This window comes from Pelodiscus sinensis, chromosome 24, assembly GCF_052426305.1.
Source record: "Pelodiscus sinensis isolate ZL-2025 chromosome 24, ASM5242630v1, whole genome shotgun sequence".
Taxonomy (NCBI): Eukaryota; Metazoa; Chordata; order Testudines; family Trionychidae; genus Pelodiscus; species Pelodiscus sinensis.
Genome location: NC_143075.1, coordinates 14,382,716 through 14,397,675, shown reverse-complemented (window position 1 = coordinate 14,397,675; position 14,960 = coordinate 14,382,716). Strand labels below are relative to the sequence as shown.

Here is a 14,960-nt window from a genome sequence, read left to right as displayed (position 1 = left end):
TTTAAGAGATTCCCAGGAGAAAACACAAGTGGGCTCAGGGATCTGCCTGGGACGGGCAGATCAAGGAAGTGCCCCGGTGACAGGAGAAGGCGGAGTTGTCCTTGTTAACTGGAAGTGGGTACAACCCCTCCCTTTTTTCTCGCCAGGGCAGCGGGATCCGGTCCGGGTTTTGCAGGTGCCCCTCCCTTGCCTGGGTGCCCTGCCTGCTTGGAGCCGAGTCCATTCCGTGCTAGGCTCCTTCTGCCGCTCTCCACGCCCCCCCACCCCGCCGCCCGCCCCTTGGTCTCCCCTCCCCAGCCCGGGGCAGAGAGTGGCCAGGATCCAGTCCGGGTTTTGCGCGCCGCCCGCCCCCCTGTTAGAAATAGGAAAATTCAATAATCAAAGCGAAGGGGAGAGGGGAGGAAAAAAAAATCCGGGATCAGGGCAAGTTTGATGGCGCATGCGCGCTGCAGACTCCATCCCAAACACACACACATTTCCCTTGACTTGGAAAGTCACCCAAAGCCGCCCCAAGTGCAGGTAAGCCTGTCTGCTCTGCCCTGCCTCAGCCCCTGCCCCCCGGGACCCCCACCCTGTCCCCGGCCCTCCGCCCCGGCTGCACCCCAACTCCGCGGGGCAGGGGGACGGGGTGCAGCCGGGGGCATGGCCCTGGCAGGGAAGAGGGGCGGGGGGCACATGGTAGCGGCAGGTGGGCATTGCTGGGGGAGGGGTTGGACGGGGGGGCAGCACTCTGGAAGGGGGGCGGAGGGCACCGCAGGTTTCCTGGGGCTCCGGTGCGCGCCCTCTCTGTGGAGGGGTTACGCTCCCTGCCCTGGCCCGGGAACTTTGAGGGGTGCTCGGGGGGGGGGGGGGGAGAAGCGCGCTGCCTCCCTAGGGGAGTGAACGAGGGGAAGGGGCTACAGGGTCCAGGACCCATGCTAGACTGGCCAAAGGGGGCAGGGTGGTGCCCGTGCTCCCATCTGCTCCGCTGGGGGTGCGGGCCCCGCGGGGAGGCGGAGCGGCGCCGGCTCCAGGGCTGTTGGCCTGGGGGGGAGGCCGGTTGTGCCGGACAATTTCCAGGACTTAAAAAAAAAACGGCGGTGGAAATGGGTGAAGGAACTGGGCTGAGAGACGCGTGAACCCACCGCCCTGCCCCGCTCCCTGCCAGGGGCGCAGGTTCCCCGTTCCCGAGCGAGGGGTCCCAGCCCCGCGGGGGCGCAGCGGCGATGCCCCTGGCTTTCTGAGCACAGAAACTTGGCGAGAGGCTAAGGGGAAGCGCCGAGGGGCGGCGGGAGGCTGGGGATCCCGGCGGGGGAGACAGGCTGGGGGTGTCCGGACGGAGGTGGCAGGCGATCGGTGCCAGGGAAGTTTCTCCAAAGTGCGTGGGCCGGGCTGGGGTCCGGCGAGCGGCGCTTCCCCCCGCTGGCTCCGGACACTCGAATCCCGGAGCGGAGATGGAGCAGGGCTGGAAGCGAGGAGCCGTGCGCTCGGGGACGGGGAGGTGCCGGGCCCCCTCGGTGCGCTCCCAGGAGAGCTGCGCTGCGTTCCCGGCTCGATGCGCTCATGTAGGGGAGCCGCTGCCCCCGGTGTGCCCGGGCTCGGGGTGCTTTTGGGGGAGTCGGTGCCCGGGCCCCGGCGAAGCCGCAGGTTATTTTTACCCGGTGGCATTTGCAGAATGCGCAGCTGATTTGCGATCCCGAGCCAGGAAGTTTTCCCCCCCTTTTCTTTTCTTTTTCTTTTCTCTTTGCGAATCCGCTGCGAAAAGGCTCGGGCTGCGCCGGGCAGGGGGCGCACAGAGGGGCGCTCTCGGGGTAAGGGGGCTGTACTGCTGGGTTGGCGGGGGGCAGCTATCAGCATAGGGGTGGAGTGAGGGGAGCGGGGTTGTGGGCGCCGGGGGCGGGGAGGCTCTGGGATCAGTGAGTTTTTGGTGAATGTCACACTCCATGTTTGGAGACTCCAGGACAAGGGAACAGGTGTCCGACCCGTCAATCAAACTGGGGCCTGCCAGGAAAAGACACTTTGGGGCATTGACAAAAAAGGAGAAATAAAAAGCCTTGGAAATCCAGCCAGGCAGGGGTGTGCCTGACCCCTGGATAGGGAGGAGTTAATATCACAGTGTACTGCCTGCTTCAGATCTGCCTCCCCAGATCTTTAATGACTCCCCTGCCAGTGATGAGCCCCTAAGGTTTGTCTCTGGCACAGGGGACGCACTTTCTCAGAATCCCCAAGAAATTAGCAAGTGCGAATTAGGGGCACTTGTTCCTGGGGTCTGTACATCCAGAGTGTCCTCTAGTTTTGTATCTCCCTAGCTAGGGTGGGATAGTCTGGGCTTGTGGACATTGACCAAGTAACTTGTTGGTGTTGATTTCCTGGGAGGTAAATGTGTATGTGCCATGACAATCTTCCTGGAGTAGTGGAGAAAGCCCTTCCTCCTTCTTGTTTTCTGGTGGGGGTGGCAGGAGACGGAGAGGAGGAGCTATTGGGAAAGGTGGCACATTTGGGAAAGGGTGATGAAATCTGGGGGTAAGGATAAGACTGAAAGGGAGGGGGGAACTTCTGATCCCAGCCTGGGGGCTGGATTGTTGCACCTTCTGAGTAATTTATTTGGAAAACTTTCTGGATGGGTTGTGTCTGAGAGTTAATCTGAATCACACTGAGTTAGATCCATGTACCTAGAATGTTTTTGGGGCGGGGGGCGGGAGGAGAAAAGTGAAACTTTTGTTGAACTTTGTGAATTAATTGTATGTGGCCCCCTCTATCTCTGCTTAATTGCATATGCAGCCACTATGACCTTTTCCCTTAGAAAATGATTTTCTCCCCCACCCCAGTTACCGAGATGTATTTATTTCTGTTGTTGTAATAACTTTTAAGGAGAAATACTCTCTGCCCAGGACTTTGGACTTCTGCTTCCCAGTGGTTTTCCTGCCTCTCTTCGTACACCCACTTTCTTATTTATACTTTTGTTGCTACCTTGTTAGCTACCTAAGAAGCAGTTAGAGTTTATGGAGGAATATTGTTGAACTTCAGTAATCAAGTTTCCAGATCTTATGCCTCCTGTTTAATTTATTAGACTAGTTATTTATTCTGTTGATGATAATCTGTTGCTGGTTTCTATGGAGATGTTAAACTGATCTCTTTCAGAAATCAAACTCCATATGCACTAAAACGTTTAAAGGGGCAGTGCCCCGGTTTGTTTGCAGGCTTCACCTTTTCAGTGGCCCTACTGGTCTCCTTTATATTTTCTATATTTAAAAAAGTCTGAAGTTGAAGCTTTGTGCAAGACAGAGCTTATTATGACTAGCAGAAAGTCAGGGCTTTGATCCTTTAGTTGCATCATCATTTAAAACAGATCATCCTCCCCCCCCCCCATCAGACTAGATAGAAGAACCCTTTCAAGATCAAAGAGTCCAGCTAAAAACTATTGTTTAAAAAAATAAAAAAGGAAAAAAAGTGTTATATGAGGGCAAAGTTTCCTTAATCTGCCCATTTTATTCTGAGATATTTATTTTAGCAATTAAAACAAAAAAACTTGTAGCAACTACATTGTTGTTCTTGTACCTCCCAAGCTTTTTAAATGTTAAAATAAGTTCAAAGTCAAATATCTCTCCAGATAAAGTGCATGTTAGGATATATTTATTACTTGTTTTCTAAATGTAGAAGGTCAGAATCCAGAAGGCTATCACATTAGAGAAGGTTTTAATAGTCTTTGTTTCAGCTTAATGAGAGAGAAATATAAAAAGCATTTTCACTGTAACATTTATCCAGTTTTTAAAGGAGAATCTCTGCAGTTTATTCAATTTTTATGTTTAATTAAAAATGATCCCCTTATTTTATTACATGTTATCTAGAGGAATTGAGTAGAGGAAAGTCTTACGTTTCTGGTATACTTAAAAATTGTGAACTCACCATGAGCTCATATATTTATCAAACTGTCAGATACGATACAAAGCTATTGTGTTTCCTGCTCATCTTCTCGGGGGTAAAGTTGTAGGTTTTAAAAAGGAAAAATAATTAGCCATGTGATGCATTTTTAATATCCAAGTGAGTGTCCCCATTTTTTCCTACATGTGTTTTTAAAACACTTTACATCTCCTAAAGCACTTTCCTTTTTTCTTTCAATACACTTCTGCATTTTTCCTTTAAAAAAATGCAAATAATAACTGGAACCAAAACAACCCCAAATATATGTTTAATGTCACCAGATAAGATTATTTTCTCTGCAGTTGTTTGGTTTGTAATCGCTTGGCATTATTATTCTTTTGGTTCATCAGTGCAGTCAATCAGTTTTTCTTTTATAAAAAATATATTTTTGTAAATCTTCTGTTTATTTGTTTGATTTGAATTGCAAACAGAATTGACTCTGACAAGTAAAAGGGGGGGGGGGGAGGAAACACTATGGCTTTAAACTCAGGAGTTTGCATATTCTCCTTGTATCTTTCCCCTTTGCTAATTATTGTGTTGTTTTCAGAGCAAATATGTCATATCCATGGCGACCAGGCAGGTTTATTGTCTTTCAGAAGCAATAGCTCACATAAGTAATTAATGACTTCTTTTTTTTTCCTCTGGCTTAGGTTAAACAGATCATTCAAGGAAAGTCATATCTCTCTCTCCCTCTTTTTTCTTTTTTTTTTTTAGCTCAGTGACATAAGAACATGAGTTAGAACAAGAAAATACTTTAACCAAGAAGTCAACAGCTTATTTTTTCCCGTTTCTTTTTAAAAGCTGTAAGTGTCAGCTTTCGACACACATGACGTTGTCATTCTTGCAGTTTCAGAGCAAAGCCCTAGTGCTGGCAAAACCCACTGAAAGCTTAAGTTCAGTTGGTAGTTTTACAACAGAAGAAGGTGTTTTGAGGAGGGCAGGGAGATTATTTCTTCTTGAGGAAATCAGTGTGTCTGTATGTGTGTCTGTGTTTGTCCGTGTATAGGGGGAAGTCAATGACCAAAAAAGCCAATGTCGTCTGGATTTGACAGACTGAAATTCAAGCAGTTTTCAGGAGAGAATTAGTGACTTGTTTTTACAGATACAGATATTTATTTACTCCATCCAAAAGAGTGAAGCTAATTGGAAAAATAAACTTTTGAAAAATTAAGTCCACATAAACTTGAGACTTAACTTACAACTTAACTATTGCAATAGTTAGTTTCAGGTGTAAAGGTGATCCTTTCTTTTCCAAATCTCATTCTTCCTATTAAACCAGAATCTGCTATTTATCCAGCCCAGGGACTGTGATTTACCGAGATGGTGATTTGCTACGCATCTCCCTTCTCCATTGTTTTGTTTTTGTTAATTTCATTTGCAGAAGGATTTATATACTGTCCATCTATATAAAATCTTGGGGAGATAAAAGTACTGCTCGATTCCATTAACCAAAGCTTTTGTGTGCCTCGTATATTTAAAAAACAAAACAACACCCCCATTTGATCAAATCAAGTACACTGTTTTTCTAGTAGTGATTCCATATTCCACAACACTGCTACTTTAACTTTTAAAATGTGTTTCCATTCTGGTTTGTAACAATAATCAAAGAGCCACTTCCTCCCAATTTTTTTTTTGGGGGGGGGGGTAACTGACTTGGGTTAATTAGAACCACTTGGATAATATTTTGTGTGGATGCTGTTTTGGAGCTGAGAGACACGGTCTTCTCAAGTTCACTTGAACCTAGGCACCGTTAGAATTCTGTATTATTTCTTTCCAAATCTATATCTCACTCATCCCTACCCTCCAGAGAGGTTTGTTAGTTCAGCGATCAGAACCTAGAGGCAGTAGACATTAACAATAACAATAAAAACACAAAGAAGAAAAGAGATTTTGGAATTTGGTTTCTAAAGTACAGAAGAGAAGCCCCTAAGAAGTGTAAGGCTGAGGTTTCAGCAGAGTTGATAATTGAGCCCTTAACCTTCTGATGTCTATATCAGAAAAACAGACTCTAGCAGAAAGAGACAAAGAATAAAAGCAAATACTGTGCAGGAGAGAGCTTGGGAGATTTCTGAAATATTAAAGTATAGATCAGGGCACATTTATAAATATATATATTAAATTTCATTACGGTCTGTTCTTTCCCATTGGTGAAGTATAGCTGGCTTAAGAGGTGGCTTTGGAAGAACTCTGAGGTTTCCAATGCAGCTGTGCATCAGCCCGCTTCTGTGAAGTGAACAGATCAAACTTGGGAAGACTTGTCTATTAAAATAAAATAACGTCCACGTTATTTTTTAATGGACAGATTTGTACTTTTTTTAAAATGAAAAGTTCAATAGCTGGAAGCTTGGAGTTTTGCAGGCTCTTATTTCTTGCCTGTGCTAAAAGGCATTGAACTGAACCACTTTAGCCACCCGTCAGAGTAGCTGTTTCCGTGTTCTGTCCCTGTATTTATGTTTCATCTGTATGTTTTCATCTACAAATAGGGTGCCAGGGAAGAAAGGGCAAGTGGGCACATGAGGGGGCCCTTAAAGTTAACTTGTCTTGGGTGTAGAAGGCTGGAGCTTAAAAGAGAAGCAAGAGTGCATCGTAAATTTTGCTAAAATTAATCAACCGTTTAAAAGCTCCACATTAACGAGGTTTCCAGGCAAACAGCTTTCTTCTTCTTCTTCTTCTTCTTCTAAAGTCCAACAGAGTGGGGGCAAAGGGGAAGGAAGGGGGTGGAATTTAAGCAGAAATAATAAAAACAAAAAAGGCAGGATTTGTAGAATATAAATCCCCTGGTGTCCTTGATCCATATTGTCAGGTTTTTTTTTTTGGTCGGATTTGTCCTGTGTGTCTTTGACGGAAAAGGCACGTAGAGAGAGCGAGAGCGAGAGAGAGAGCGAAGGGTGGGGGGTAGGGGAGAGAGAGGGACGTGTGGCTGCTTTGGAGCTCATTATCATTCTTAATAAGTCTTAAGGAATAAAGAGGAGCATTGAGTGTAAATGCTGGGTAATCCTAACACTCCTCAAGGTGAGAGGAGTCTCGAGGACACAGAGAGAGAATGAGGAGGAGGGGAATGGTGGGGGGGGGGGGGCAGGAGAGAAGCTGCCATCAAAAGTGGTCTCTAAGAAACCAGGAGGTGCCTGTCAGGTGCTTCAATTTTGTTTCACAGGCCGGTGCCGGGAAAAGTTCTCTCCGAGTTTCTGTTGGGGATGGAAAGAGCGGAGCCAGCCAGGCATCAGCCTCCGAAGGCAGCACTCAGTGACAGACTTCAGAATCGGGGCAAGATTGCCTGTTTCCCAGCCCCTCATCTGTGTGGCCCCTCTGTCTGAAACCATGCTATGATGGGTTTATGTTCGTGCCCGCTGCCCCTGTGCACATCGTGTTTTGCTTTTCAACTGGGCGCTTTGCAGTGCCTGAAATATTGTTCTTGCCTACCCAGCCCGTGGCAGTCTCTGGCTTGTGCTTCATCACGTGCTCCCCCAACTCTGCCCCTTTTTTTTTCCATCTCGTAGGAACTCTCTTCTTCTCTGTATTTCCTAAGAATTCTGCCTTTGGTTGCTTTTGATTGTAAAGGGTGGACAAATCCTTAGCACACAGCTTCGGACACTAGGTGGCTTAAAGTACAGGAATGGTTTGGTAAGCCAGCTGGGATAGAGAGAGGCATGTGTTCACGCCGTCTGGTGGGCTCCTCTATTCAAACTTTAGGCTGAAAGAAAAAGGCAGAGATACCTTCCGCTGGATCACGGGCTCAGACATCCTGTTGCCCACAGCTGGGGAATGTGTCCACCAGCGTGTCAGAGCCTCCAAGCCTTTACACAAGAGAAACTCGTAACGTGTGTTAAAAGAGCTCCATTCCCTGTGCCCCCTCCAAAAGGAATCAGGAGGCCGTCTGCTTCATTAAGGTCTCCACTGTAATTGCATGTTTACCACGCCCATCACAAAGGGCATGCTTGTTTCTTTCAGAGGAAGTTCTCGCGTCTACCTTCTTTGCAGGACCCTTCTTGCCATGCAATGTGTATGCTGCAGTGCTTCAGAAATGCTCCTAACTCCCTGCCCCTTTGCCAGATCTTTGTTTCCCACCCTGAGGCTACTTGTAGGTGGATGGATATGGTATGTCCTGGACCTCGAGGGCTGGATAAAAGAGGCAGATGCAACCCTATGCCTTTTGGTCCTCCTCTAGATCATGTGTTTCAGCCAGATGAGCACATGGTGCTTGAGACAGCAGGGCAAGCCAAACCTACTTCTGAGTGACCATGTGTGCCCAGCACGGGAAGGTCCTCACAGTAATATGACTTTGATCAGGATATACGAGAGGCCTAAAGTAGGGAGGTCCATACCCCACCTAAGCCAGAAGTGTCTGTGTTCATGTGCTTTGCTGCCATGCTGTTTGAATAGGCTGGCCTGCATTTGGCAAAGAATAGCTCTAAGCTGAGGCCAGGCCGGCAGTGCTAGGGACCGAAAGTCTCCAGTGGCAGACCAGCTCCATCCTGGCTAGCAGCGACACTGAACTCCCCAGGGGATCCCACTCTGAACTGGGAGCAGCACCCAGAGGTGAGAAGGGGTTTAGTCTCCATGGCCCATCCATTCCTTGGCCTGTCTGCCGAAACTGCTAACTAGTACCGATTGTGACACGCACGTGGAGCCTTGTGTCCTGGGAACCGCACTGAGGCCTGTCAGACTCCAGTTTTGGCCAGCAAAACGGTGCCAGATAGTAAATTTCACTCACTACCAACCTGGATAGAAATCGAACCGCTGTCCTGGAGGTAAAACAAAAGTCTTTCAGTGCCAGTGCCAATAACCTGAGCCATCCAGCTGTGAGCTTTGCATGTTAGAAGACACGTGATTGCCAAGCAGCATGTTGGCTTGTGCCTTTTGCTGTTCCCCTGTGCCTGATGGTTTGCTTAATGGGGTCATGTTTTCTTTCCAAAAAGTGCCTTGTTTTTATTCTCCCATCAGCTGAAATGAAATGGAACAGACCACTAGGAAGCTCTAGGGCCAGAGGGCACTTTATTCAACTTTGTCTGGAGTTGGTCCATGAGCCAGGTCCTGTAAAGAAGGTTGCCAGCAGTTGCTAAGAGGAAGGGATGTAGAATTCATGAATTTTCCAGGAGCTCTTAGTTCTGGGGTGGCTCCTTTGGAAGGACTGTATGGACAGGGGAAGTTTAGCATTAGAATCCTTGGACTCTCTTGGGACAGAGAAGATGTGGGTTATGACAGGAGGACTTTGGATTTTGTAGAGAGTCCTAGTGCAGTTGTGCCCTGTTGACTAAGTGGTGAGACGGAGGGTACTGTGCAGTGGCAGTCCATGAGACCTACCTGTGAATACTTACAGAGCTTGGGCTGGGAGTGTGTGTCCTGCCACTAGGCTGGTAGGACAGGCTAGTGGTTAAACTCATCATCATCATCATCAAAAACATAAGAACAGCCATACGGGGTCACACCAAAGATCCATCTAGCCCACTGTCTTGTCTTCTGACAGTTGTCAGTGCCAGGTGCCCCAGAGAGAACGAGCAGAACAGGTAACCATCAAGTGATTCATCCCTTGTCGCCCATTCCCAGCTTCTGAGAAACAGAGTCTAGGGACACCATTCCTGCCCATCCTGGCTAATAGCCATTGATGGACCTAACCTCCATGAATTAATCTAGGCTGTGGGTTTTTTAACCCTGTTAGTCTTGGTCTTCACAGTGTCCTCTAGCCAGGAGTTTCACTGGTTGACTGTGCGTTGTGTGAAGAAACCTTTGTTTAAAACCTGCTACCTATTCATTTCATTTAGTGACCCCTAGTTCTTGTGTTATGGGAACAAGTAAATAACTTTTCCTTATTCACTTTCTCTATCCCAGTCATGATTTTTATAGACCTCTGTTATATCCCACCTTAGTCTCCTCTTTTCTAAGCTCCAAAGTCCCAGTCTTATTAATCCGTCCTCATACGGCAGTCGTTCCATACCCACATCATTTTTGTTGCCCTTTTCTGAACTTTTTCCTATGCCAAGATATCTTTTTGGAGATGAGGCGATCATATCTGTATGCAGTATTCAAGATGTGGGCATACTGTGGATTTATACAGAGACAATAAGATATTCTCTGTCTTATTTTCTATCCCTTTTTAAAGATTCCTAACATTCTGTTTGCTTTTTTTGACTGCCGCTACACACAGAGTAGATGTTTTCAGAGAACTATTCACAATGACTCCAAGATCTCACTCTTGAGTGGTAACCGCTAATTTAGTCTCCATTGTTTCATACACACAGTCAGGAATATGTTTTCCAATATGCATTACTTTGAATTTATCTACATGAAAATTCATTTTCCGTTCTGCTGGGAGGTTAAAGAGCTGGGTTTGCTTCCTGATTCTGTCACGAAGTCACTGTGTGACCTTGGGCAAGTCACTTCTCTGCTCTGATCCTCCATTCCCATGCTGTACCACAGAGTTCATCTTTTTGGAGTACTTGGGGATCCTCTTGAAGAAGCTGCTTTTGAAAGGCTGAGTGTCTGAAATGATGTGTCTGGGGTGTGTGGTAAGGGTAGGAAATGTGCCTCACACCGAGGCACCTTGGAAAGCGGGTCTAGATTTAAAGCTGGTTTTGCACCCAGTGCTGAAGGAAGGGGGGGCTCCTGCCTCCAACTCTTGCCACACCTTGCACCTTTTGTGCCCTTTCTAAGTAAAGTCTTCTGTGTCCCAGCCCCGGCAGGCGGAACCCAAATTGTTGGGGGACCACTCCAGAAGGTGTTCCCTTCCACCCGGCTCAGCCTGTCCCCAAGCCCATGGGTGGGAGGCCTGTGCAGGCTCACGCATGTCTGGTTGTTGGACAGTGAGGCTGACCAAACAGCTGCCGGCTTGGCTGCCACGATCCCTGTCTGCAGATTGTCCTCTTGGTAGGACTGTCAGTGACTGGGATCAAGGAACTGGCCCCTCTTGCCTTGAGCTGGGCCTACTTTCTACCTAGGTAGCCTCCTGCTCTCCTGCTGGCAACCAGGTGAGACACTCTTGGCTTATCATAGCCTTTCGGCAGCGATTTGCAAACAAGCCTTTGGAGATAAAGTCCTGGTGCCGTGCTCAGAGCTGGCGGGACAGATATGAAACGCGGCAGGTTTATGAAAGAGAAGGTGTATGAAATGCAGCCTGCAGCTCCCATTTCACTGCACTATGCCAAAACACACAGTTTCTTATTTCAGTAACTGTGATCTTTCGAGGAGGTTAATTTCCATGACGAACTCCAGGCCACGTGCTCAGGGGATTTATCTAATTAGACTGACACTTTTCTTTTAAAAAGGAAAATTAAGCTGCCCCTTGCAGGACTTAAGTGTTTTAAACTGTGGGAGCAGCAGCCGGCAGCGTGATCTCTGCCCACTGAGCATGGAGAGAAGAAATTTCCCCCCACCCCAGGCCTCTAGGTCAGACTTCACCAAAGCCCCCAACTGTTTTATTTTCTTAGATGGTGGCTGGATGCTAACAGAGCATTTGATCTTGCCTGAGTGACTCCCTAAAGCCTCATCGGGCTCCTTAACTCATGATGTTCTGGGTGGTGATGTGTGCAGGGCAGAGTGAAAGGGAGAGGAGACTGAGCCCTGTTGCTACATCTCAGCTGTGTCCAGGAGGAACTGCTTTCTCCCAGGATGGGGGATCCAGTCTCCATGCGGCTGTGCTTCCCCCTTCCCCCCACAGCCCTCTGCTTGCATCACAGACCTTAAAGTATTTAGCTACACAACACTTATGTGAGGCAAGTTTGTGATGGAAGCCCCAATGCACCTAGGGGGGACTGAAACCCAGAAAAACTAACTAAGCAAGGTGACACAGGAAGTCTGATGGGGAGCCCGGGATGAACCCTGGTCTCTGGAGTCTCAAGCTAGTGCCCTAACCATTGGACCAGCCTTCCTCCAAGTCTGTTCCATCTAGAATGGCTTCCTTAAGACAGACTTTGAAGGAGAGCTGAGACTTTGATTGTAATGAGTGTCTAGGGGGCTCTTGACTGAGGCTGCTAGGTGCAGCCAAACCCAGTGGTTCTCTAGTATCAGAGTGACAGGCTGTGTGTCACCACGCAAGCCTGACGCCAAGTGCACCCCAAAGAAGCTGATTGCAGAAAGGGCTCTGGTAGGTGCCCTGAGCCCAGACAGCTCCCAGCAGAGTTGGAGTAGCTGGGTACTCGCTGGGACTGGGAGCAGGTGCCTGTGAATGGGAGCAGTGGCTACGGCTGGAGTCTGCCCGCCGCAGGGGTCGGATTGTGAGGCCCTCACTCACAATGGCTGATATCTCACTGGTTACGTATGAGTAGCCCATGGAGAAGTGTGATGTGGTATGAGTGAAGCTGGCCCAATGGGGGTTTTATTATTCAGTGGATCCAGGCTGAGAGTTTGCTTCAGTGTGGCTTTGGGGGAAAAAGGGGGAGGGAGACACCGCAAACAGATGCACTGTTCTGACCCCCCCACCCGACTCCTCTCTTTTATGGGAAGTTAAAGGAATAATAATAAAATGGAACTCGTGTTCAAGGATCTGACTGCTCCAAGCCCTGTTGGCTGTGGAGCGAGCATGCTGGCTTCGTCAGCCATCTCTAACAAGTCAGGAGTTGTATAAACTCCCAGCTTACAGCTGTAAATTTACTCAGTTTTGAATCCAGCCACAAGCTGGCTCAGCAGGATCTGAAACCGTCTGCTTCAGTAGTCGTGGTATGCTTGACATACACAAGTTCTGGGGCCCCCAGCTTTGCTGAACACACATGCTCCTGCCTCGTGCAAAGGGCCCAATCCTGGACCACCCTCTTCCCCCTTGGCATACACGGCTGCGCCGTGATCTAGGCAGAGAGAGGCTCTTCCCAAGCACAGGCTGTTCTGACTGTTACTGCATCCTTGCCTAGCCCCTGCAACATGTGTCATCCTCTTCCACACCACTGCCGCATGGGGGAATGGCTGGCACCGATCCTCTGGCTCTGCCTCCATTCCTCCCACGCCATCATACTCCCCAGAAATATACTCGAGTGTTGACAGGGAGCCTGCGTGGGAGCAGAGCTGTGTGTGGACTGGCTTGTGCAAGACCCCAATGTACTGCCCTCTGCCTCTGCACAGCAGAACTGCATTCGGTGGCTCGGGGCTGGGGCAGGCTCTGGTAAATACGTCGTCGAAGGTCTGCTCCTGTATTCTGGATTCAAGCATGTGCCCTCTTAAAGTCTGTGGGCACCAGCTTGAGCGCAAGTGGGGCAAAAGCTGAGCCCTGATTTCCATGTTTGTTTTTGCAGAAGGTATCTGGCCTCCCTTCCACCATCCCTAATACAGACAGGCCTGGGCGTTATTTGCCCTTAAGCAGAACTTGCAAAACTATGCAATAAAATCATAGTGAAAGCAGATCCCCAATAAGCAGTAATTGGCTAACTATTAATGGCTGGGCTGAGCAGCATAGGAAGGGAGTCCTCTTTGTTTCTGTCCCTATGGCACCCCCTTAATCCCACATCCTGGTTTCACTCTTATCGTTGCCTCGTATATCTTGTTTTAAATCCAAGTGCAAGCTCTCTGGAGCAGGGGCCGTGTCTATGAGTGTGTATGTGGATAGTGATCCCAATAAGGGTCATTGGGCAGTTGGTACAGCCGTGCAAATACAAATTACGAGCAGTAATGAAGTTTTGCTTTCCAGATGTTCAGTCAAAGTTTGCTTCACTCTCAGATGGTCTAAGGCTTTCCAGCTTTGATTGCCAGGCTGAAGCAGTAGAGGGGGGATGCTAGCCCTCCTCACTTTGGATTGACCTGTCAGCTGGCCCTGCAGTGGTGCTGAGAAGTGATCCCAAGCGGCATGGGTCTTTAGCTGACCCCCTGTGCCCGTATTTCTCCAGTCTCTCAGTGGGTGCTGACTGCCAGGCCCCCTTGGGCTGTGGGAAGCCAGTGAGAAGTTGGAGGAATACTGCAAACAGCTGGGGGCAGGGTGCAGCCTGGCAACTTGCAAAATCTCATTGTAATCACTAAGCCATGTGCCCGAGCCACCCTGAGCATGGGGGCTGGAGGAGAATATGGGGTTTTGTTGCGTCAGCAGCAATAAAATGATTGCTACAAATTCTGTATCGTGCAACGCTCTCCAGGATGGCGTGGGAGCCACTTGGCCATTGTTCCTGCTGGGTCCCGCCTGGTCTCTGTGTTTCAGGCTAAGCCAGCGTGCAGGTAGATCAGTTCCACTGGGCTTAGGGGGATGGAATCTTCCCTTCCTCCTCCGCCCGGGTTGAGGAACCCCACCCAGCACAAGGCTTGGTGAGGGGCTCTGGAGAGCCGGTCACTGTACCCCAACCATCTCGGTTCACGCATCGCCGCTGGGCAGCTTGCAAGAGAGTGCGGGGCCTTGAAACAAGCTCTGGGGCTTACTGGGCACCCAGTGGCTGGGGAGCAGAATTGCACCCCTCCCCCCAGAATTTGAAGGATTTGGCAAAGACAGGAGGAGGCTGAGTGTGGTCCTCAGTGCAGCCTTTTGGGGAGCCATTGGATGGGCTGCTTTGCCCACCATGGCTTCCCCAAGCCCTGGCAGAACTTCCCAAGAGGCTGGGCAGAGTGTAGCATGAGCGGAGGTTGTGTGGATGCAAGGCTGGCCCTAGGCCGACACCACGCCTCATACCTGCCGGCCCCTACACATTTGAACAGGTCTCCTTCCCCACCCTCTGGGCCATGGTCCTCTCCTTGTCAGTGCATTTTGAACGATGAGCCTGGGCCTAGCTCCTTTCCAGTTGCTAACCCTTCTTTTAAGGCAGTGTTTCTTAAACGTTTTAAGACCGAGGAACACCAAACAATATTTTTTTATGAGGAACACCAAGGATTTTTTGTTGAGCTCCCCTCCTCCCCCCCCCCCCCCCAAAAAAAAAGGGTCGGGGGAAAGTTGAGCAAAAAAATGGCAACTTTTAAGGGCAGCCATTTTGAACTCCGTTGTTCTCCACGGCACACCTCCGACTGCTGTGTGCCACGGAACACAGTTTAAGAAACAATGTTTTAAGGTAATGAATCATTTTCTGCCCACCCTTGACCCCAGGAACAGGTGTCCTGCCCCTCCTCACAATCCCTGATTCAACAGGGCACCTAAGCATGTGTCAGTGAGGTCTGGGAACGTGATT

The 14,960-nt window shown here is 48.9% G+C and overlaps 1 protein-coding gene across 3 annotated transcripts in view; it reads left to right on the top strand.

Moving 5' to 3' along the window:
* Positions 1 to 321: 321 nt before the first annotated feature.
* CASZ1 (castor zinc finger 1) overlaps positions 322 to 14,960 on the top strand; it is a 273,367-nt gene continuing 258,728 nt past the window's right edge. For 2 of the 3 annotated variants that reach the window (XM_075906429.2, XM_075906425.2), the window contains exon 1: positions 322 to 519. The gene's annotated coding sequence lies outside the window, so the exon portion shown is untranslated. Of the gene's footprint in view, positions 520 to 1,336; positions 1,791 to 14,960 lie in introns of those variants that run through there. The other variant, XM_075906426.2, reaches the window with a different exon arrangement.